This window comes from Triticum dicoccoides, chromosome 4A, assembly GCF_002162155.2.
Source record: "Triticum dicoccoides isolate Atlit2015 ecotype Zavitan chromosome 4A, WEW_v2.0, whole genome shotgun sequence".
NCBI lineage: Eukaryota > Viridiplantae > Streptophyta > Magnoliopsida > Poales > Poaceae > Triticum > Triticum dicoccoides.
Window position 1 is genome coordinate 288,216,188 of NC_041386.1, and position 25,018 is coordinate 288,241,205.

A 25,018-nucleotide genomic window follows, 5' to 3' on the forward strand; every position below is an offset into this window, starting at 1 on the left:
CGCCGCAAGCCGCCCCGCCGCCGCCTACCGCGCCGCGCCCTGCCGCCAGCCGCGTCGCCGCCGCCCTTCCCTGCCGCCGCGCAGCACCACCGCCGCCCCGCTGCACCACCCCCAGCCCCACCCTGCCTCGTCGGAGCCGCCGCGGAACCCGTCGGAGCCGCCTTTTTTGTCTGGTTTAGGTAAAAACCGTTGGTTTTTATAACCCTAGTTTTGGTTTTTTAGATCGGTTCGTTGGTTTTCTCGGTTTAGTTACTTAGCGGACGTTCGTCCGTACGTTCGTTTTAACAAACGGTATTCACTCGTCAGCCACAGACAGCGAACGTTAGTTCATTAGCCTGTTCGTCAGTTTTTCTTTTCTTGGATTTCTCACGGTTATTTTCGATCGCGATTTCTGATCTGATTTTGGTTTTACTTTATCTTTTCGCTCGTTTATCAGAGTTAGGCGATTCAAGCGCCTAGGTCTTCATATCGAAACCCTCTTCCTGTTTAACCAACTTGAACAAGATTTTGATACAGTAAAATTTGACTTTAGTCCAGATTAGTAATCGGATCTTGTTTCTTTCGTTGTTTGAGTTTCGTTGCTCCGTTTGATTTGATTCTTTTTGCAAACCGGAGTTCTTAAGTTGAACTTTCTGGTAGATCTTCTTACTCGTGCTTTACCCATGCGTCTTTTCTTGATTTCTTATGTATGCTATTGTTTGTTTCCGATAGAACACCCAGAGTGCGAAGCGTGCTACTACGAGTCTCTAGGTTTTGCGGATCATCAGCAAGGCAAGTAACACTTTGATCATATCCCTTCATCACCCAGTTTTTATGCATTAGTTTCAACCCTCAAACATTGCATGGTTAGGACTTGATAACATGTGGGTTTGGGAAGTAGTTGATGAGGTGGAACCTATTGTCCTGTTATTATCAAACCCTTGGGAGTTACTTCTACGAATTGCTTATATTTCCATGCTATGCTCGTAGACGTGGTTTGGGTGAGTGAATCCATGACATATGTGAGATTTTTAATTAATGGTTCAACTTAAGGTGGCAACTTTAATACACATCTGGGTGGATTTCTTGTCGGGCACCTGGAGAATCCAGTGTTGTCCTAGGATATCCCGGAGTACCCGTGTGATAATCCTAAGGTCCGCCACCTAGGCTCAAAGGGAACTGAGATATTTCAAGCTAGAAACTTTCGTGTGCAACCACAAGCTATTATGGGCTCTAGCATAGTTGAGTAAGTTGCATGAAGCTCTTGAAGAGGTAGACTAGCAGATGTAGTGGGTTGTAGGTGGTATAGTCTATCCGGAGTAGAGAGTTAATGCTTCTGAAAGACTATGTCTTGGTCATCCGTTTCTCAAACACCACGTAGTGCGAGAAATCCAATGGAGGAGATCGAGTCTTGTGGGGAAAAGTGCGCAAACCTCTGCAGAGTGTACAAACTAATCATGGTTAGCCGTGTCCCCGGTTATGGACATCTTGAGTATCTAGTACTTGGATTATCATATGTATCTCATCACTCTAAATTAATATTGTTGGGTTGATAATTACTTTTAATTGGGATTGAGTTGGAGGAACCTTCTCAATGATGTTTCAACTACCATGATAGTTAAATAAAATATATTCCTTTGTTGTAGAAAAAATTTGGCTTTTAGCAAAACTTTAACCGTAGAGCTTTCCACCAGCCAAATATGCATATAGTGATAGCATTATTCTGTTCTTGTTCTACCGTGTTATATTGTCAGCATATTCCATGTGCTGACCCGTTTTCGGGCTGCAACATATTATGTTGCATACTTTTCAGACGAGGAGTAAGGTTCGTTAGGTCGTTGCTGTGCAGCTCAACTATGCCGTTGGAGTTGATGGACTCACTTTATCTTCCAAGCCTTCCGCTGTTATCGTATTATATGGCCTTAAGCCATATCTATTGTAATAAGTTATCTTTTGAGACATTCGATATAATAAGTGTGTGATTGCTACTCTGTTATAAATCCTTCGAGTACTGTGTGTGTTAGCATTACCGATCCAGGGATGACACTGAAGCACAGAGACTTGACCGTTTGAGGTCGGGTTGCTACAAGATGGTATCAGAGCACACGCTGAGTGTAGGACACGACCACTAAGCTAAAGCCCTAGATCACCACTCTCTTCTCATTTCTGACACATCTCCATTTTCTAATCTTTAGGATGGCGGACGCAAGGAACAAGTTTGCACAACCGGATGAAGTAGCACCTTTTGGACGACACTTGAAGGAAGTCACTAAGTACCTGAACATTGGAATACCAAGCTTCACCGGGACTTACAACGCCACTTTACCAGAAGAGGAGCGATGGATGATTCAAATTCAAGTTCCAGGAAGGACATTCGCGCCAGTCACTAAACCCATAGAGTTTTCCTTTGATGCTCCAACCTGGAGTCTAGGAAAGAGTATGGCGGCTCACATCACCATGGGACGCATTGAAGAAGTTTACCATAAGGAGCTTAAGGATACTATCTACTAGATTTGTGGGCGCCGAGATGAGCAATGGGAGATGATCAGCACGAGGAAGGATAGATCAATCGCAGCTTTCATCCAGGAGTTAAACTAGCACATTCGTCGCCAGGAGAACCAGATGTGCACAGGCATGATAGATCTGAAGAAGGCAATGGCAAGGATCACGGAACTAGAGGAAGAACTCAAGGCTACTCGCGAAGATTATTAGGAGGAAATCGTCGTACTAGTGGAGAAGAATGACGATCTAGAAAGGAAGCTAGGAGTATTCATGGGAGACCCCGCGCTAGGAGGAGAAGACGATGAACCCAAGGAGATCCATTCTGAGGACTACATCATCATCGACGACACTGACTCGGACCCCGACGTTAGCGATGATGACTATGAAGACGAAGCTAGAGCAGACATCATGGAGTCTTCGACCGATCAATATTTCTAGTAGACCACCACATCAGTAGTAGTATTCCACCATGTATATAGTATAGTCCGAACACTTTTGTAACGATAGTTCGATCGATTGTATGCCCTTGCTTGATTGATTGAGTGATATGATTGTGTTTTTTCTCATGTGCATATGGGTAGTGTTTTTCTCACTAGACCTCATTCTATTCTATTCTCTTCCCTCTAAACCCTGAGATGCCTCCGAGACGTGACCCCAGATTTACTTTCCCACCGGAGCTCACTCGGCTGATCCAGCAACAGAATACACTGATGCAGTTGTTAGTTCAGAACCAAGGCAACAACAACAACCCACCACCACCACCACCAGTTGACAACTGAGCCCGCTTTCTGAGGTTGCAGCCGCCGGTGTTTTCCAGTAGCACCGAGCCAATAGTGGCAGATGATTGGCTCCGCAGGATTGGAAGGGAGTTAACCACTTCATGATGTACAGATGCTGAGAAGGTGCGTTTTTCCGCACATCAGTTGGATGGACCAGCAGCCTCATGGTGGGAGAATTACACAGTCACCTACCCTATAGCCAATGTGACATGGGATCGGGTTCAGCAAGCATTCTGCATCGCCCATGTCTCAACGGGAGCTATGAGCATGAAGAAGCGTGAGTTTCGCAACTTGCGCCAAGGGAACCGTACTATGGGGAAGTACGTGGATGAATTTAGTAAGTTGTCTCGTTATGCCCCTGACGATGTGGCCATAGATGCCGTGAAGTAAGAGAAGTTTATGGAAGGGCTGAACGATGAGATGAGCATGCAATTGATGGTGGCAACATTTAACAACTACTAGGAGTTGGTAGACAAGGCTCTTATGATTGAAGGGAAGCAACAACAAATCGAGAGCCGCAAAAGGAAGTATGGACAAGGAAGGTACAACTCAGGGGTTCAGCAGAAGCCTTGTCTAACCCCGAACTCAGGAGGACTTGTTCATAACCATGGAAGTCATAACCGCAACGGAGGAAGTTCGCATAACCACAATGGTTCGAAGAATGGGACTGGGAACGGAGTAGGCAACAATCAGAACCGTTCCAATCCAGCCACACCCGCCAAGAGAGACCTAAGTCACATTACTTGCTTCAAGTGCGGGAAGACTGGACACTATGCCACGGAGTGCCCTGAAGCAAAGAATGGAAATGGTAATGGGAGAGCTGGGAAGAAGGCCAATCCATTCAACAAAGGACAAGTGAACCACGTTAACGTGGAGGAGGTTGAAGGGCAGCCAGACGCACTCATCGGTAAGTTTTTGGTTAAGTCTTTTACCGCCCTTGTTCTTTTTGATACTGGTGCATCACATTCATACATATCAAGGGGATTCGTGGATAAGTTTAAACTACCAACCCAAACCCTTAGGACCCCTCTGTTAGTAAGTTCACCTAGAGCAGAATATTTGGCCAGCAGATGGTGCGACCAGATACCCATAACCATTGGTAGCCATGTTTTTCCGTCAGACCTAATAATTTCGGAGTCACAAGGATTGGATGTGATATTAGGCATGGACTGGATGTCAAAGTATGGAGGAAGCATTGATGGCAAGTTCATCTTCATAAGCATAATTCATATTGGCATCATGGCCACAAGCATAGCAAGCATCAAGCTCATCAAAAGAGGATATTTCAAACGAATCCATGGGATCATAGCAATTATCATAGCATTCATCCTTTCGTAAGCATGAAGGGAAATTAAACAATGTATGAGTTCAAGAGTTACTCTCATTAGAAGGTGGGCACGGGTAGCTAATCCGCTATTCCTCCTTCTGTTCATCGCTCTACTCGTCATCTTTTTCATCTAATGAGCTCACAGTGTCATCAATTTCTTCTTCCATAGTTCCCTGCAAAATATTAGTCTCTTCTTGGACAGCGGAAACTTTCTCAATAAATGCATCAATATCGGCATTATATTCAAAATTCTCATAGCAATATTTAAGTATAGCAAAATTTTCAAGCCTATAAACATCATCATTAAAAGCTTCATACTTTTCAAATAAAGATTCAATTGCATAAGCACCCTTAAAAGCAACTAATTCTTCTATTCATTCCACATCATAGTAATCATATCTACCATTAGCATAAGAAGCCAAGGTTTCATTATCATTATATTTGCATGAAAAGGGAAGGTGTGGAGCCTTCATCCTAGAGCAACAAGTATAATCATATCTCAAGCATAGTTGCCGAGCATACCAATGCAACATATGAATTTGATCCCATAAGAGTTTCCCTTTTTGAGTCAAGTGATAATCCCTAAAGTATTCAGGTTGATCCAACGTGTCTCCCATTACATAATTGAATGTGCTCTTATCATGATTATTAAAGTAGTGGATAATATCTTTCACATAATGAGCATCGAGGGTTTTAGGAGGTTCCCCATCTCCATGAGTAGCAAGTACACCTAATTTTTTGGTATTTCGTGTTCCGTATCCATAACTGAAGATAGAGAACAACTTAGAACAGAAAATAAAATCTACTTAGTGATAAAGCAAACAGGCACACACAAGAATATTGTCCCCATGCTATTGCTCCCCGGTAACGGCGTAGAAAATGGACTGGATAACCCACAAGTATATGGGATCAGTTGTAGCCTCTTTCGATAAGTAAGAGTGTCAAACCCAACGAGGAGCTAAAGGTAAAACAAATATTCCCTCAAGTTCTATCGACCACCTATACAACTCTACCCACGCTTAACGTTCGCTTTACCTAGAAGAATTCTAAAACTAGAAGTACTTTGTAGGTGTTGAAGGATAGGATTGCAAGATGATAAAGAGAACGTCAATAAAAGCTCGGGCTGTTTAGATAAATAAACAACTAAGTTAGTTTTAGTAGAGTGGTTTTTGTCACAAGAAAGTTATGTGTCCCTACGCAATCAATAACTAGACCGGTAATCATTATTGAAATTTTATATGACAGAGGGGCATAAGCTAACATACGTTCTCTCCTTGGATCACATGCACTTATGATTGGAACTCTAGAAAACATCTGTAACTACTAAAGATCATTAAGGTAAAACTCCTCCATAGAATTAAAGTATCAAGTCCTCTTTACTCCCATACGAAACAACCTACTTACTTGGGGATGTGATTCTGTCACTCACGCCACCCACCATAAGCAAATAGTGAACATATTGCAAACCCTACAGCTGAGATCCCTCACGCTTGTGCGACACGGAGACCACCATAGGACAGCACCAATAGTAAAAGGTACAACTCAAACCAAGCATGATCATCAATCTACTCATAGGACAAAACAGATATACTCAAACATCATAGGATAGCCATACATCATTGGGAAATAATATATAGCGTTGAGCACCATGTTTAAGTAGAGATTACAGCGGGGAGAAGAGGTGTTACATCGCTGCATAGAGGGCGAGAGAGTTGGTGATGACGGTGGAAAATTTGTTGGTGTAGATCATCATCACGATGATGGCCCTGGCGGCGTTTTGGCGCCACCGGGAGAGAGGGGGAGAGAGCCCCCTCCTTCTTCTTCTTCCTTGACATTCCCCCAGGATGGGAGAAGGGTTTCCCCTCTGGTCCATGGCCTCCATGGAAGCGGAGGGGCGGGAGCCCCTCCGAGATTGGATCTCTCTCTGTTTACTTCTATTTTTGCGCTCCCAGAATCTGGCCTTTCACCGTTTTTTAAATTCCCGGAGATCCGTAATTGCGATTGGCAGAAATTCTAACACGATTTTATCTGGATATTAGCTTTCTTGCACCCGAAAAGGGCACCAACCGCCGTACGGGGTGACCACAAGGGCCCAGGGCACGCCCCTGCCTTGTGGACTCCTCGGGGATCGTCTCGCATTGATTCTTTTACCCAAAAATCACATATATTCCAGAAAAAATCTTCGTAAGTTTTCATCCCGCTTGGACTCCGTTCGATATGGATTTTCCGTGGAAAAAACATGCAACAAATAGGAACTGGCACTAGGCACCGGATCAATATGTTAGTCCCAAAAATAGTATAAAAAAGTTGCTAAAAGTATATAAAAGTTGTATAATATTGGCATGGAACAATCAAAAATTATAGATACGACGGAAACGTATCAAACACCAGCCGCACCGTCAGGCGGTGACACCACTATCTGCACCTACATCTCCTCTCTGGCAAGGTGATTTGTCGGGGAGTTGGGTGTGGGGGTGGAAATTGTGCCCCTGGCTCCTCCAGAATATTTCCAGCAGGGCCCCGACAGGCTTCCTCGCAGGCTGCTGCTTCGTTCGCCCTGCCACATCCTGCCGGCCCTGGTGGTGGCGTCTAACGGGTCGTCTCCGTCGATCTATTCACCATCACCTTCGCCCGCGCCCTCCCTCTCTCGCCAGGATCCTTGTTGAGGGACCTGACGGGGTCAGGCTGGGCTGCTGCCCAGGCGCTCCTTTTGCCCTCTTCACCTCCCACCGTAGTGCCTAGGAGGAGAGGGACAAGAAATGGCATCATGGGGAACTTATCTTTTTTCAATCTAAAATGTGTAGGCACTTGTCAAACTTTAGCTTAAATTATGTAATCTTCCTTACCCATGTTTGTGTTATGTAAGATCTATACTTGTTAATCAGCATATTAATGAAAAAGACAAACCTTGTCGGGTACTTGTGCATGTAACGTGTCCATCCAGAGGTGAAATGCCTCTATACATTCAAGTAAACAAGTTTCCCCCGGCAGGCTATCCTGCCGGTACCCTCAGTTTGTTGCCGTGGAGCTAGGCCTGTCGGGCATAAACCATAAAGAAGGACCAGCCCCCCACCAAATATTCTTGCCAAAGGCCACTACAACCATCCTGACTGAAGCAATGTTTGAGTCAAGAGATGGGAGAACCTAAGTCTCAAAGGTCACGGGGTTTTCATATGCACAAGTCTCTACTTACAGAACACGTATGGATTAGAAAATAACTTATCTGTTTGGCCTGCCAGGGATCACAATGTAGGCGTGTCTTCTCTTCTCTTATGCGGGACCAAGTCAACGGTAAGAGCCTGTAGCTTAGTGCAGATAAAAATGATGCCACATGCAATCTTATCTACATGATGATGATATGTTCATGATATGCCTATGAATGGATGCAATTTGTCCGGGGCCCCAGCGCTTCATTTATTTCTCTGTTGCTCAGGGTCTGCGCCTAGCTTTGTACAAGGGGTTACAAACAACATCGGCAAGGCCTGTACAAAAGGTTGGCTGCCGGGCAGGGCCTGACAGCCGTGCCTTACGGGTAGAACTTACGGAGATGCTCAATGTTCCATGAGTTTTGCAATTGAATGCCATCTCCGGTCTCCAGACGGACTGCGCCAGGTCTAGTGACTCGTACTACCCAGTAAGGGCCTTCCCACTTCGCCATCAACTTGTTTGTACCCTTGGTGGGCTGAACGTGCCTAAGGACAAGGTCGCCTTCCTCAAAACTCCCGGCATGAACCTTGTGGCCATGATAGCGACGCAGGGCTTGCTGGTAGCATGCAGCACATGTAGCAACCCAGAGACGGTTCTCCTCGAGTAGCACAACATCGTCACGCCGGTGTTGTTCCTGCGCTACTTCATCGTAGGCAACACTCGAGGTGACCCGTAAATGAGTTCTGTGGGGATAACTACTTTTGCTGCATAGACTAGGGAGAAGGGAGTCTGCCTGGTAGCTCGATTTGGTGTCATTCCGAGGGACCAAAGAACCACCATTAGCTCGTCGATCCATCGCGTGCAACACTTCTACAACTTGTCAAATGTCCTTGTCTTGAGTCCTCGCAACGCTTCAGCGTTCGCCCTCTCAGCTTGCCCATTGCTCCTTGGATGAGTAAAAGAGGCGAATGAGATCTTGCTTCCGAGGGCATTAACATATTTCATGAAGGCGTGGCTCGTGAATTGGGTGCCATTGTCAGTGATGATTCGGGCAGGGACCCCGAAGCGGCACACCAATCCTTTCAAGAACTTGATAGCTGACTGAGCAGTCTCCTTTCTCACAGCCTCTACTTCCTGCCACTTTCTAAACTTCTTGATTGCAATGAGCAAGAATTCAAAGCCCCCGGTTGCATGGGGGAAGGGGCCGAAAATGTCGAGCCCCAAACTGAAAACGGCCATGATAAAAGGATTGTCTGAAGAGCTTGGGTAGGCAGATGGATATTCTTGGAATCGAACTAGCAGGCTTCACATTGACCAACTCAACTGCATCTTGGAGGGCTATGGGCCAGTAAAATCCTTGCTGGAAGGCTTTTCCAACTAGAGCCCTCGATCCAATGTGTGAGCCGCACATACCCTTATGTATCTCTGCCAACAGTTCCTTTCCTTCTTCCTGGAAAATGCACTTCAATTTCACACCGTTGGACCTTCTTCTATACAGCATGTCATCAACGAACTGATACATACTGGCCCTCCGGGATACTCTTTCAGATTCTTCTTGCTCTTCAGGAAGTTCTCCAGTTTGGAGGAAATGAACTATGTGCCGCACCCAAGTTGGAGCCTGAGGCTCGACAACGAGGATTAGCGGCACCTTCTCATTCATGGGAGCACATTCCTCGACTGCGGGGACCGGTGGTTGAAAGTGCGTTAAGTCGACTAGAGGGGGTGAATAGGCGATTTTTATGAATTCTTCACAGAGGAATTTTAGAGTGAGGAAATTCCTTAGCGAAGAACTACTTGCAGCGGAATAAGTACTTAGGTGCAGACATAGCGGAGTAGCAGCACAGTCATCATGATGAGGTGAACACAAGCACAGAGTACAGAAAGCGTAAACACATGATAAGCAGGCTGAAGACAAACTTACTGAAGAAATTGAGGAAGTCTTCAATAAAAGTCTTCAAACAGTAACGATAAGGTACAACAAACACAGAATGGGGAAATGAAAGGGTTGAGGAAACAGAACCACTTAGCCCGGTGAAGACAATGATTTAGTAGACCAGTTCCAACTGCTATGACAGTTGTACGTCTGGTTGGAGCGGCGAGGTATTCAAACTTGAGGGCACACAGTCCTGGACACACAGTCCTCACCGTATTGTCCTTGAACTAAGGTCACACAAACCATGTCCAATCACTCATGGTAAGTCTTTAGGTGACTTCCAAACCTTCACAAACTCAGTCACTCGGTGCTCCACCATTTCCTCTTGGATGCTCTAGACCATGACGCCTAACCGTCTGGAGGATGCACAGTCCTCAAAGGTATCAAGTGTCGGTTCCACACAGGAACAATCTCTTCGGTGATGCTCAATCACTTTGGGTTTGTAGGTGTTTGGTTTGGTGTTTTGGGTTTTTCCTCACTTGATGATTTTCGCTCTAAGTCCTCGGAGGATGGGATGCTCTCAATGACAAGTGTTAGTTTCTCGCGGAGCAGCCAACCAACTAGTGGTTGTAGGGGGGTAGCTATTTATAGCCTAGGGAGCAACCTGACATGATAAGACATAAATGCCCTTCAATGATATGGCTGTTAGGTGGGTAGATATTTTGGGACAGTTGGTTCATAGCACAGCAACGGTCGGAAATTTGAGGTACAAATTCCTCAGGGCTATCATGTTCCTCACTTGTAGGCAATCTGCACTGGCGAATTCCTAACTCCTCAGTCAGAACAAATTCTTCAGAGACTAGAAGAACTCTGTCTTTGTCATTGAAGAAATTGACTGAACTGTATGAGATTTCCAATCGCTTCACTCGAAGGGGTTGGTAGGTGTAGGATTTTGAGATGAGCATCACCCGGGAACTTTTCCTTAGTTTTACGTCGACCCCCTTTAACAGTACGGTGTTTCCTATGACTCAAGAAGGAGAAAATGAAACTACGAAAACAAAAGTCTTCACGCTTCATGTTCCTCGCAAAAATATCAAGTCTTTAGGATCACACCAATTCTTCACTTTCAAAGTCTTCACGCTTCATGTTCCTCGCAAAAATATCAAGTCTTCACGCTTGGAAGTAGTGGAGCAGTTTCCTTGAGGCCATGACGATGCCAAAAATCAACTTTTGCACGCCAGAGTACCTCGACCTAGCCCCTGCAACAGGGAGCTGACGAAGTACACTAGGCACTTCACCACTTTCTTCCTTGCCACAACCTTGGGACTGTCTCTGCTGCCTTGCTCTCCTTTATCTTGAACTGCATCTGACCTTGCCGGGACATGTTCACTTTCCTCCGCAGAGGGGACAATGGTTATGGCTGCCGCTTCATCCACTTCCCGCTGTGCCACCAGCGCCGCAGTAACCACTTGATTAGTTGCCGCTAAGTATAGCAACAACGACTCTTGTGGTTTGGGAGCAACTAGAGTGGGCACAGAGGAAAGATAGGCCTTCAAATTTTGCAGCATAGCGTCCGCCTCCGGGGTCCACTCCACAGGTCCTGCTTTTTTCAAGATTTTGAAGAATGGCAAGGCGCACTCGACAGACTTGGAAATGAATCTGCTAAGCGCGGCAACACATCCAGTCAAACGCCTCACATCCTTGACTGTCTTGGTGGTTTGAATCTGCTCGATAGCATTGATCTTGTCGGGGTTTTCCTCTATCCCTCAACGGGACACAAAGAAGCCAAGTAGGTTGCTGGCAGGAACGCCAAACACACACTTCTCCGGATTCAGATTCAAGTTCATATTTCATAGATTAGTCAAAGTTTCTTCCAAATACTGAATGAGGGTAGATCTATCCTTGGTCTTGACCACAATATCATCCATGTAAGCTTCAATGCTTCTGTGCAACTGAGATTCAAAGCCAATCTGGATTGCCCTTGCAAAAGTAGATCCAGTGCTCTTCAACCGGAAGGGCATCTGTACAAAGCAGTATGTCCCACACGGGGTTATGAACACGGTCTTTTCTTTGTCCTCTTGGACATAAAGATCTGATGGTATCCAGAGTATGCATCCAGAAAAGAAAGCAGGTCACACCCAGAGGTGTGGAATACACAATCTCATTGATGCACGGCAAGGGAACTGCGTACTTCGGGCATGCCTTGTTGAGATCCGTAAAATCTATGCAAAGCCTCCATTTCCCATTAGCCATACATACAACCACAGTATTTTCTAACCATGTTGGATGCAATACTCCTTTGACCAAACCTGCTGCCTCAAGTTTCTTGATCTCCACGACAATGAACTGTTGCTGCTCCAAAGCTTGTTTACGGACCTTCTTCTTGACGGGTCAGGCATGTGGGCAGACAACAAGGTGTTGCTTGATTACCTCCCTGGGAACACCGGGGATATCAGATGGTTGCCAGGCAAACACATTGATATTTACCCATAGAAAGGTAACAAGCACGCTTTCCTATTTGTCATCGAGGGTGGCACTGATAGTGAAGGTACCATCAGCGCCAGCCAGCCCTGCCGGGACCTTTTTCACATCAGGTGTAGCGGCTTTGGGTCTTTTGCTATTGGAACTCTCCGACAAGTCATCAACAGGCGCAACATACTCCTAAGAGGTACGCTTCCTGGATTCCTTGCTGGCATCGTTGTTAGCTTTCTTCTTCTCTTTACTTTCCTTGGTAGGAACAGTGGTCTCAGCGGCTTCTATCGTGATTGCTTACCAGTACATCTTGTCCGCGCAACTGATTGCGTCCTTCTCGTCTAATGGAATGGAATGACACCTATTGGCCCTGGCATCTTCAAGGTGGTGTAGGCATAGTGGGATGCCGCCATGAATTTGGCCAGAGCTGGGCGGCCAAGGATTCCATTGTACGACAGGGGGAGGTCGACCACATCAAACACAATCTTCTCAATCCGATAATTCAACGCCCCTGCCAAATGTCACTGGTAGCGTGATCTTCCCCTTAGGACGACTCCTGTCGGGGTTGATCCCTTTAAATGTGTAAGTAACCTTGAGCTCTTCCTTTGCTATCTGAAGCTTCCTAATGACATTTGGAGAAATCTGATTCAACCCGACCTCGCCATCAACCAATATCTTTGTGAATTTGAGGTTGCAGATTGTTGGGGAGACCAACAACGGCAAGCACCCTACCGCGGTAGTGCGGTCAGGGTGATCCTCTTCGTCAAAGATGATGGGCGTGCGGGACCACTTGAGCAGCTTCCGAGAATCTGCCGCTGGCTCCACAACATTGACTTCCCGCGCCCACTGTTTAAGTTGGCAGTGAGAGCAGTGCAGAGATGCACCCGCGTCAATCCACATGGCATCAGTGGCTTTCTGGAATTCCTGCTCGCTGGTTTCCTCTTCATCCCCTCCATCACTCTCATCATTGCAATCCTCCTTATCATGGCCTATGGCGGGTTTTTCTTGATTCTGAGGAGCCTTGCTGGGGCGGCTTGCTCAGCCGCCTCGGCCCTTCCTGCCAGCGTCTCCTTGACCTTTCTCCTTATCACGCTTCTCATATTCAGCCCTCTGCTTCTTAACGAGCTGTTCAACCTGATGACCACTCCTAGAGATCGTGGCCCTTGGTCCGATGGATTTTGCAGTATGGCCCATCACCTTTCCCAGCCTCCTCGGCAGCCGCGGCTTCCCGGCAATTAGTGCACGCGGCAACTTCCTTGCCGGGAACCTCGGTCTTGGCCTTCTTGTCGATACTAGGTGCGCTCGACCCCTCAACTATCATCACTGCCTTATCCTTGCGCCTTTTATTGTGCTTCTTGTTCTTCTTCTCTGATTGGTGGCCTCGTCGTCATCCTATGAGTCAATGTCGAAGCCATCCTCTTTAGCAGGGAGCCGCCTCCCTTCCTCTAGCCCAGCACACTTATCCACTAGAGTGTAAAACTCCTTCACAGTCTTGGGCAACCGAATGTTCATCTCGGAACGTATCCGACAATTGTGCATGTTGGACTGGAACACAACTATCACAGCTGCTGAGTGGATGTCGGGAATGTTCCTGTGTACTCAGCTGAACCTTTGCATGTACTTCCGCAGAGTCTCTCCTTCCTTCTGCAGGAGGAGCTGCAAGTCGCTGGGTCACCCTGGTTCTTGATGGCCGCCTGTGTAGGCGCCAACAAACTCATGGCACATGTCAGCCCAGGTCGAAATGGAGTTCTCCGACAGGTGCATTAGACAAGACCTCACATTTGGCTTGGGGCCAAAGGAAAGTAATTAGCGAACACCTTCTCGTCTCTTCCCATGGCAGCTTGAACAGCGATAGCGTAGATGCTCAAGAATTCTGCCGGGTTTAGTCTCCCATCATACTTATATCGTATTTCTGGCTTGAACATGCGAGTGGATGGCCAACAGACTTACCGCAACTCACGGGTGAAGGCGGGGCACCCAGCCTCGAAAGGTAGGTACCCACCTTCATCGAGCGCGGGCTCGTCGACGTCAGGGCCATCACGTCTATCGGACTGGCGGTGGGTGTCGCGGTGTCGCTCGATGGTGACAGCGCGCCTTCCCTTTGCCTGTCCTCCATGACTCGTTGTTGGCCTTGACGTGCTCGAGGGTCAGACAAAGCCATTCAGACGTCGTGGGGTTCTTGGTTGCGTGGCTCCCGCGCTGGCTGCCATGGAGGTGACTGCATCATGGGGGCAGCCCCTTCCGCACGGCCAATAGCGTGGGCTTTTGTCGTCACCTGGGGAGGCCGTGGCGGGCCAGCTCGCTGTGATCCTCTTGCCTCGGCGAAACCAATCAGGCTTTGAATGGTGGCTCTCCATTCATCCACCTGATCGGCTGCCGGCGGAAATTTCAACAGCAGCTGGGCCCGCGCCATGGCCTTTGAAGCGGTGCTTGACATGGATGACGACATAGATCGTAACGGCTCTCGCCTGCTAATGGTGCCGGTAGCGACTGCGTCATGTTGTCGTCGTTGTGAACCAGTCGCCGGGGTGGCGTGATGACGAGGTGGAGGCACTTGAGGAGCAGTGGTCCCATTTGGTGCATTGGCTGGGTTAGCTCGCTCCTGGGATGGTGTGTGCCCTGCGGTTGTGCCCACACCGGGAGCGATCGGGGAGTTGCGATTTTCCCCAAAGTGAGTACTGCCGCTGTGGCTGTGCCCTTCGGTTGGGTGGAGAGATGCAGACGAAATGATCTCTCCACCCATACCTCGTGGAGCGTTGCCGCTGGGATGTTGTTGATGTTGTCTTTCTCCGGTGCCTCCTACTCCTGTTTCGGCCGTAGGGGAGGTGGTGACAATGCCGCTTGCGCCGGCCACGCCCCCCATAGTGTCCACATACCATGCGTCCACGTAGCCCCCACGGCATCGGCTTCCGCGTGCGATCGGGCCTTCGAGGTGGATGGGTGAGCTATGGCATCGGGCTTCTTCTTGGCCACCATGGGCGATGGATCCGTCGATGAAGAAAATGACGATGAAGATGACACGCTATGTACGCTTCTTGGGTTCACGCAAGCGCTTCCCCCTACCTAGCGCGCCAAAGATGTCAGGGGAAACCACGGCCACCTATGGGGCCTAGAGCCCCTTGTGGTTCTGCAGGGGGATGAGCACATTACATAAAGAGGGGAGAAACATAGCGCAACATGACAGAGATCACACGGGCAATTTACCCAGGTTGGGACCACTGTGAGGCGTAAAACCCTACTCCTGCTTTGGTGGATTGATGGTGGATTGTGGTGGAAACGCAGTGCTCTAGCCCACAGGGTCACCTCAGGGCGTGGGTAGCTACGCGCGTATGAGTGTACAAGGGCCCGAACCTTTCTATGCTTGCCACGGGCCTCCTTTTATAGATCAAGGGTTCACCACAATGGCAAATCAGTCACTGCATACTGATTAGATAGCAAACCGTGCTATCATACATAACTCTGCAGACAGGGCGGAGCACATTAAATGCGTTGCTTAGTGTTACATCATGGCAAGCCCGGCAAGCCTTGCCGGGAGGTTCGGCCACCTTCTTGTCTGTTTGCTCGACACTTCGCTGGACGAGTGCCATTTGGAGGTGATTTTCAAAGGAAGTGGCTGCCATGTGGAAAAAAGCAGCCACTTAGTCACTTGGGGGCTTGACACCGCACCGATCAATGACTTGCATCGCTGTGAGGTGGAGCGGTGAGGCCTTGGCGGGGTAGTTTGCCTTGGTAGGTCCCGGCATGCTTGTCGGGACGGTCTTGAGCTTGTCTTCGGGGTAACCTTGACCTCGCCAGGCTCTCCTGCCCAGCAATGGAGGTTCCCCTTAGTGGTGTTTTGCTCCTTTGGCTTGACATGGTCTTCTTGATCCGCCCTTTGAATCCTCAAAGAGCTGATCTCTTCTGCCTGGCCTCGTCTTGGATATTGCAATATTACCGTTAGGCATGTGCATGATCTGGGCAACATACCCAGGGTTTGCTACACCGACAAGAATATAAAGGTGACTAATAGACCAAGACGGAGGTAGTAGCACATTGCTCCTTTGGATTGTAGGCGATCATTCCCTGCGTGTTCAACTGCTTTATGCGTGTGGTTGCTTGTGGTTGAGGCGGCCGCGGTGCGCTTTGCTCACATCCCGTCGTGCACGCTCTGCTCTCGCATCCCTCCAAGCACTCTTCCCTCCTCCCTCCACACGCGCTGCTAGTGTTTGGGACCAGCGCATGATCACGTATGTTCATACTGCCATTATGCATGCGGTTGCGCCGGGCGCGGCGCCACGATGCAGTTACCCGCTGCAAAAACTGCCATGCGGACGTGCCGAGAATCCAGGCTGCCCATCCCCCATTTATTCCCGCGGCAATTTATTAACATCTCTCGCACAACACGACACAATAAGCACACCCACGATGACACATACAGAGAGGACATCCAGCGGTTTCAATGGTGCTCCCCATGGCTGCAATGGCGCTCCCAAAGGCCGACGATGACAACGGGGGGCAGTTCACCACGCATCATCTAGTGGACACCTACGTGATGGGGAAGGCCCTCTCGGTGGTGTACACGAATAAGACGGTCCTGGTGGAGAGCTCCATCAAAACTATGGAGCAGTTTCTTGCTGAGGACAAGTACCAAGTGGCCGGCTTCGACCTCAAGTACACCATGGGTCATGCCGGGAACGATCAGAAGGTTGTCGTCCCCTAGTTGTGCATGCGACATGACATCCTTGTCTACCACTACCACCTGGCCACAAGGCCTTGCGAGCGTTTCTCCAGGTTTATCAACAGCTCTCATGTCAGGACCCCGATCCTAAGCCACATCGATCTAGCATGTCACACATCATATCACTTTGCGGCCTGACGCACGGTATTCCCACGGGTGCCACCTTACCTGGCCCGGGACCATTTGCGCCTTTTGGCTCACGTATATGATAGTGACCCTAGCATCCATATGACAGAGAACCCGGGCCGACATGACTAGTTGTGAACCCAAAGTGGCACTAACTTACGGGGACACGCATACATGAAACAACATCCAGCATGTCGGTCAGCAGCGTGTGAATCCGGGCTATAGCAACTGGGCTAACAGGACTCCGAGAACCCGGGCTGTAGCAGGCTAGAAGGACTCTGAAAGTCACCGCGTGACATTTCCCCAAAGGGACAGACACAGGAATGAAGTGGATCACATGTCGGCCAGTCTAAGTGTTCCGGAGTAGTAGTAACTCGGCTAGCTGGACTCCGGTAAACCGGTCTGTACCAGACTACCATGGCTCAGTGGAAGCTCCAGACTACATTTCCCCATAAGAGAAGCTACCAAGGATAGACAACTAGGTTGTGGGACCCCACACATACGAAGCATTTCAACAACATACACACAATATGCTCGATATGTGCAAATACAACATGTCATCACAACAAAACTCTATGACTCAAAGTATTTATTCATTAGGCTCCGAGGAGGGAGATATTACAAACATGGGTCTCATGACCCAACATACAGAGCATACAAGCAACAAGCACATGCGGAAGCTTAACTTGTCTGAGTACAGACAACTACAAATGAAAAGGCCGAGAAGCCTGAATATCTACAAGACCCTGCCGAGGGCATAGGATCCTAGATGAGGTAACTAGCTAAACATCAAAGTCCACACGAAACTACTAGCGAGACTAAAGTCTCTCTGCAAAACATAAATTAAGCAAACGTGAGTACAAATGTACCCAGCAAGACTTACATCAGAACTAGCTACATATGCATCAGTATCAAAGGGGGTGATGGAGTTTAACTGCAGCAAGCCAGCTTTGACTCGGTGGCTATCCTAAACTACAACTGCAAGTAACTCTTTTGAGGTGGCGCACAGGAGTCCACATATTCACCATAACAATACACCACTATGGATCCTCTTCCGCCTCCCTACGAGAACGCCATCCATAGCACTCACGCTTATCTTGCGCATTTTAGAGTATCCACTTTCACTTGTCTATGAACTGTACATGCAACCCAGAAGTCCATTACCGCGGACACGGCTATTCGAATAGATGATGTTAACCCTACAGGGGTGCACTTCTTCACACACACTCTCGCCACTTACCGCCATGTACACATCGTGTACATTGGCAACCTTCAAGCGGAAGCCTGACGAGGGATTCGGCCATGACCTTACTAACCACAGAAGTCTCTCGTCCAGGTTTATCGCCTATTCGGGTTCCATCCGCAAGGAGATCCGGCCGGGGTGTCGCTCACGGCCCCAAATGATGTGTACATGGTTCCAAGCCCACCAAATAGGCGACGCTTGGCATACCCGGCCATGGTGCCTAGTCTGTCACAAGCCCACCTATACCGGGTGCCACTTGGTAGACTACTAACACTACCTACAAACACTAGAAACTAGTTGCAACTCCTGGACAAAGATCGAGGCGGTTAATAAGCCGAGAAGGGCACTTAAGCATTCCAATGCGTGGTAGTAACTGTTGATGAATCACAAACACAGAACTCAGTTCCTGAGGACGGTTTCAATGAGACAACCCACCATGTACTCCTACATGGCCTCTCACCGCTACCTTTACCAAATCGTGTTCACACACTTAGCTCTCAACAACAGGACATGTTCATCACATTCCAATCCATCACCAATGAATCAGACCTGACTCAACTCTAAGCAGTAGCAGGCATGACAAACAAGCATGAATGAGTAGGCACATCAGGGCTCAAACAACTCCTACTCATGCTAGTGGGTTTCATCTATTTACCGTGGCAATGACAGGTCATGCAGAGGAAAGGGGTTCAACTACCGCATCATGTAACAGTTGAATCGTTGTTGTCCTAATGTAGTAATAGAGAGCAAGAGCGAGAGAGTAGGATTGTATCAGAATTAACAAGGGGGTTCTGCTTGCCTGGCACTTCTGAAGATAATATAGCTCTTCATCGGTGTCATCGAACTCATCGTCGAAACTACGTCCACTAAGAGGGGACAAACACCGTGTCGGCATTTTGGGAACAGGGGTCCCCAGACTTGCCTGCCTGCAGCCCATGGCGTGGCTGTGTTGGCAGGCCTATATGGCGCATCTTCATCGACAAGGAACCAAGACCCTCGCGAGGGGCCAAGCCTCGCGAGACCGACGATGCAAGACCTCCTCAGGAGCGACCCCACCAGGCTACCTCACGAGGAGCGGATATATCAAGGCGGGGCAAACCACGCGAGGCTCTCTGGACGTGAGCCGTGATGATCGACACCAGGCGGGCGCCAGAGTGCGCAGTGTCCTTGCTTCCTCTTTTGTGCTAAGGGAGCAAGCGCAGGCGCGGAGTACCGAGACATCAAGAAAAGGTTTCCATATTGGTGCAATAAGACCAAGACTCGCAGGACGGCAGGATAGAGGTCACCATGGAGCCCAAGACGGCGTCATCACCAGAACCTTTGGCAGGTGAAGACCACCTTTTGTCAAGATAGCTCGTACTAGCTGTCCCATTTCAAATTGGCCGCCATTGTTGGCTCCCTTCCCGCTCAATATTTGGGAACAGGACCAGGGCCTCTATAAATAGGACTAGCCACCACAAAGAGAGAGGGAGGAGAAGAGAAGGAGGGAGACCGGATCGAGAGCCAACCCTTAGCCACACCGAACACAAGAACACCTCAACCTCAAGGGGTTGCTCTTCCCCTTGTACTGTTCATCATCAGCCCAAGAGGCAATCCACCACCACCACACTGGAGTAGGGTATTACACCACAACGGTGGCCCGAACCAGTATAAATCTTGTGTCTTTGTGTTGCGAGTGCATCGAGTTCGTCCGCGAGAACTTAACGAGCTAGGGCGTAGATCGGTAGAAGGGAAAGAACTTCGCACGCACCCCAGTGTTCGAAACTTAAGGGTCTGCCGGAACCCCAGATCTGTCATTTGGCACGCCAGGTAGGGGTGCGCCGTAGCTCCTCTCCACCGGCCTACGCTCCGCGCTATCACTCGCCCCCATGGCAGGTGCCCCACCACCAGCTCCAACGGCCGGTGTCTAGAACGGGGCCAGGGGGCTCCGAGCCCTAGCCCCCGCCCTGTGGCAGGTGCGATGGACACCCAAATTCAGGTCGGAGGTGCCGCCGCGCAACGTGGCTATTACCAAGACCCTCATCGACGGTGGTGCCAGCCTCATTGCTCTTCGTGGTGGCCTTCAGCCTTCTCCACGTGGCACTCGAGCGGCTCAGCTTCAGCAAGCCTTTCTCAGGAGTTGATGGTGGCACTGCCTGCTCTCTGGGACAGATCCGCCTTCCTGTCACCTTCGGCACGCGCGACAACTACCGCACCGAGCTGGTCAACTTCGACATCGCCCGCATCGGTCTACCGTACAGTGCCATTCTCGGGTACCCTGCTCTAGCCCAGTTCATGGCAGCGACTCACCTGGCCTACAACCTCATGAAGATGCCTGGGAGCAAGGGCGTCCTCACTGTCAAAGGGGATGCCAAGGAGGCCCTGGCGGCGCTCAAGCTCGCCCTCAAACCATCGCAACGGCGTAACCTGCTGACCCGGGCACCTCCGAGCCCAAGAGAGTCGTACCGACGAAGAAGAAGCAGTTGTTCACACAAGACAAGGCGGAAACCAAGCCGGTGCCAGTCAATGAGGACGGGCCTCCAAGAGCCACCTTTACCATAGGTGTTGGCCTCGACCAAGGTCAAGAGGGAGCATTGGTGAAGTTCTTGCATGCAAACAAGGATATATTAGCGTGGGAGCCCAATCAGCTGGTAGGAGTTCCGAGGGAAGTGATTCAACATCATCTAAGGGTATGCCCCAATGTACGCCCCGTGACGCAACGGTCGAGACGAGAGTCCACTGAGAAGCAGGCCTTCATCGTCCAAGAGACCCGCAAGCTGGAGGCGGCGGGTGCCATTCGTGAGGTTCTGTATCCTGAATGGCTGGTGAACCCGGTCGTAGTACCAAAGAAAGATGGGAAGGAACGGATGTGCGTCGACTTCACCAGCCTTAACAAGGCTTGCCCCCAAGATCTGTTCCCGCTCCCACGCATCGATCAGATCGTCGACTCCACCGCCGAGTGCAACCTGCTGTGCTTCCTGGATGCATTCTCGGGATATCACCAGATCAAGATGGCGGTAGAAGATGTGGAGAAGACAGCCTTCCTGACCCCGTGCGGGTTGTACTGCTACACATGCATGCCTTTTGGATTACGCAACGCGGGCGCAACCTTTTAGCGACTGATGCACATTGCCCTGGGGCGGTAGCTCGGGAGAAACATAGAGGCCTACATCGACCACATTGTGGTGAAGTCTCGGGAAGCAATGACCTTGATTCAAGACCTAGAGGAGACCTTCGTGAGCCTGCGCCAAGTGAACTTGTGGCTTAACCCGAAGAAGTGCGTGTTTGGCGTCCCTTCCGGCAAGCTGCAGGGCTTCCTCGTGTCCCATAGAGGGATCGAGGCGAATCCAGAGAAGATAAAGGCCATCGAGGACATGAGCCCGCCGCGGACCCTTAGGGAGATGCAGAAGCTGGCTGGCCGGGTAACTGTGCTAGGGCGCTTCATCTCCATGCTAGGGGAATGTGCCCTACCCTTCTTCAAGCTGATGACGAAGAAGGTCCCATTCGAGTGGACCCAGGGGGCCGACCGAGCTTTTCAAGACCTCAAGAGATACCTGACCAGCCCTCCGGTGATGGTAGCGCCACGACCCCTCGAGCCCCTAGTACTCTACCTCGCTGCTACCCCATAGTCCGCCAGCGCAGCATTGGTGGCGGTTCGGGAGGGACACAAAAGCAAGGGCGCGTTGCGCCGGGCTACAACTGAAGCAATACAGGATCAGCAAGGCATCGCAGGAGCCATGGCAGCACCAACGGAAGACCAAGCCCAGCAGGACAACGCTGCCAAAACTCCCGCAAACAATTAGGCGTCAGAAGCCCCGTCACCTCACAAGGCGTCTCAACTCCCGCAAGACACGAGCCCAGACACCGCGTCAGCCCTCGTCGAACACCCGGTGTATTTCTTCAGCAACGTGCTGCGGGATGCGAGGGCGCGATATCCCATGCCTCAGAAGCTTCTGCTCGCACTCTTGGTGGCCTCATGCAAGCTGCGACACTACTTCCAGGGGCACCCCATCAAGGTGGTCTCGGCCTACCCATTGGAGAGGGTGCTCAGTAGCCCCATGTGACGCCCCAAAACTGGAGCTTCAGATGCCTTCCTTGATTTTCGGGTTTCATCGTGTGATTTGTTTGGTTCGTTGCATTCATCATTGCATCATGTGCATTGCATCATGTCATCATGCAACCCGTTTTAAAACTCAACTAAATAAATTGCATGGATATTTGGTCCATTTAAACCGAGGGAATTCACATGGTGATTCTCTTTATAACATATCCTCCCAAAATTAGGGTGCTATATCAAATATTCCTTTAATTTGGAATTTATCACAACACACTTGAAAAATAATCCTATGCCTTTTCTGCTTCGAGTCGATCTCTCTAACCTTGCCAATAATTATTTTCCCATTTATCGAGCCTCTTCCTAAATTCTCAACATTTTTGGACTCTTGTAAAATGTTGTCCTAGTTCAAAACATTCGAATTATTTAAATCTTTCAATAGCTCCAACTATATTTTTCTTGGATCATGCACGTTTTTGTGAGTCCGGGGAAATTATCCCCATCTGCAAAATCCTTCCCTAACCCTCTCTTTCTTTTCCTCTCTCTAATTTCTTTTCTGTTAAAGAGATAAGTTTTAAAGAGATTGGGAGAAGAGAGTCCAGGCCATCCTTCCCCCGCAGCCCAACCCGCCCCTAAGGCCCACCTAACCCATCCCTGTGGCCTGACCTAGACGGCCCGAGGCCCAGTCGCAACCTCCATCTCCTCTCGATCCCATCTCTGCTCGTTCCTCCCGCAGCGCTGCCAACGCACGCACGCGCTCACGCCCGATCCCCATCTCCTTCCCGCTCTTCGCTCGTGCACATGGCCACACTCCCCCGCGCCCGGTTCCTCTACCGGCGACCTCCTCTGCGCTGCCTCTCCTCTTGCTTCTCCTTGTCGCCGTCTTCTGCACCCCGGCACCCTCGTCATCGCTTCACCCGTCCCCGGCCACCGGTGCCCTCGCCGGAGCTTCTGCGAGCGGTCCGGCGTGCCTGCTTCTCCTTGTTACCGAAGAGTCGCGTCGGCCTCCACGAGCAGCTCAGGCCCAACCCTTCGACCGCGCGCCCGTTCTCCTCTACACCGTCTTTGTCGAACCAAAAGGACAAACAAGCGAGCCGCCGTTTCCCGCTGCTGCTTCGTCTGCCGACCCCGGCCTCCAGCCATCGCGCATCGCCTCTGCCTCCGGTGGCCGTGGCGCCTTGCTGTGTCGCCAAATCACGCCCGTGCCCTATGCTGCATGCATCCCCATGGCGCTCCGCTGCCACTTGCCTCGCCTGCAGCCGTCTCCCGCAACAGAGGCCGCAGTACTGCCCTCCTACACCGCCCATCGCCATCAACCCCTCCACCTGCGTCCTGCAAGCTCTCACCGCTACCCCGAGCGCCCCTGTCCTCGAGCACCTAATGGTTTTGGATCCGGTCAAGCGCTCTAACCCGCCGCTGGCATGGCCTTGCATCCATCTGGCTCTGTTGTTTTCACGGAGCCACTGTTCCATGGCCACAAATGAGACCCATCGGACGTCACCAAGACCTGCTGCTTTGACTAGATCGGTGCCGCTCCAGGCCATTGCACTGTACTACTACGTTGAGAGAACCCAAATACGCCAAGACTCGGGCCGATAGGTACCATGACGTCCGTCGATCGCCAAGTACCCCTTCGTTTCATCGAGACCGGCAAGTCCGAAGACCCCAAGTACCACGACAACCTTGAAGGGATTCAAATCCGTCAAGTTCCCCTAACGATGACCCGAACGGCTAGGAAACGCGTACCACTACTGTCAACGAAGACCCATGCAACGGAACAGTCAAGTTCGACTACCTTCATGTGTACCTTTACTTCCCACAATGACCATGTACAACTACCATCCCGTGCATGTCGCGAAGTACCTCTTCGAAATGACCGAGTACCACTACCGTCGACCCTCGAAGACCCCGCGGACGACAAGTTCCTCGTTGTGACCCCGAACACCTACGGAGTGTGTACAACTATGAAACGAGAACAACTACTTCCTCTACGAACTTGAACCGCTCGAGAATGCTCCCTTGGAAGGTATAACCACCGAGACGACGCCCGTGAACGAATGTTGTGTGATGTATGAGATGCTCATGGTTGCACCGTGTCCGAGTTGTTCTTTGCGAGTTCCTCGTTGCCTTGCCGTCGGCATGTGGGAACCCGGTCTCCGGGATCACCCCACCATCCTTGCGTGACTCGCTCCCGCCACACTTCCTTTGAACCAGTATCTCCATGTGCTACCGGAACCATTATGTTGCCATGGCATCATTTCGGATTCGTTGTCATGGCCCCTTTTTCCTTCCACCATGGCGACAAATGCTTCATAATATGCTCATGTCAACATTTTCATAAAGTTGCATAAAACTTGTAGATGTCATCCGCATCATGATAACAACATTTAAAACGTTAAAATTGGTGTTTGCATTAAATTGCTAATGCACATGAGGATTTACCAGAATTGTTGTTTGATGTTTCCGGCCTCATTTAAAATTCCTAGCTATGTATTTTACTCATGTTTCACCTCTTGCCATGTTAACCAACATTTAATTTTGTTGAGTACCTAATCATGAGTGAACTAAATAATGGAACGTGGTGTTTCATCAATATGCAACTCGTTGCATATTGAGCCCCACTTAACTTGTAGTATTGTTTGTGCACTTTGCCATGCCATTCATATTTAAACCAGACATGCATCATACTTGATTGTGCATCATGCCATGTTTATGTGAGGGTTGTTTACTATGTTGCTTGCTTCTTTCCGGGTTGCTTCTCTCGTTAGCTTTGGTTTCGTTCCAGAGTTGTGAGGATCCGTTCGACTCCGTCCGGTTGCC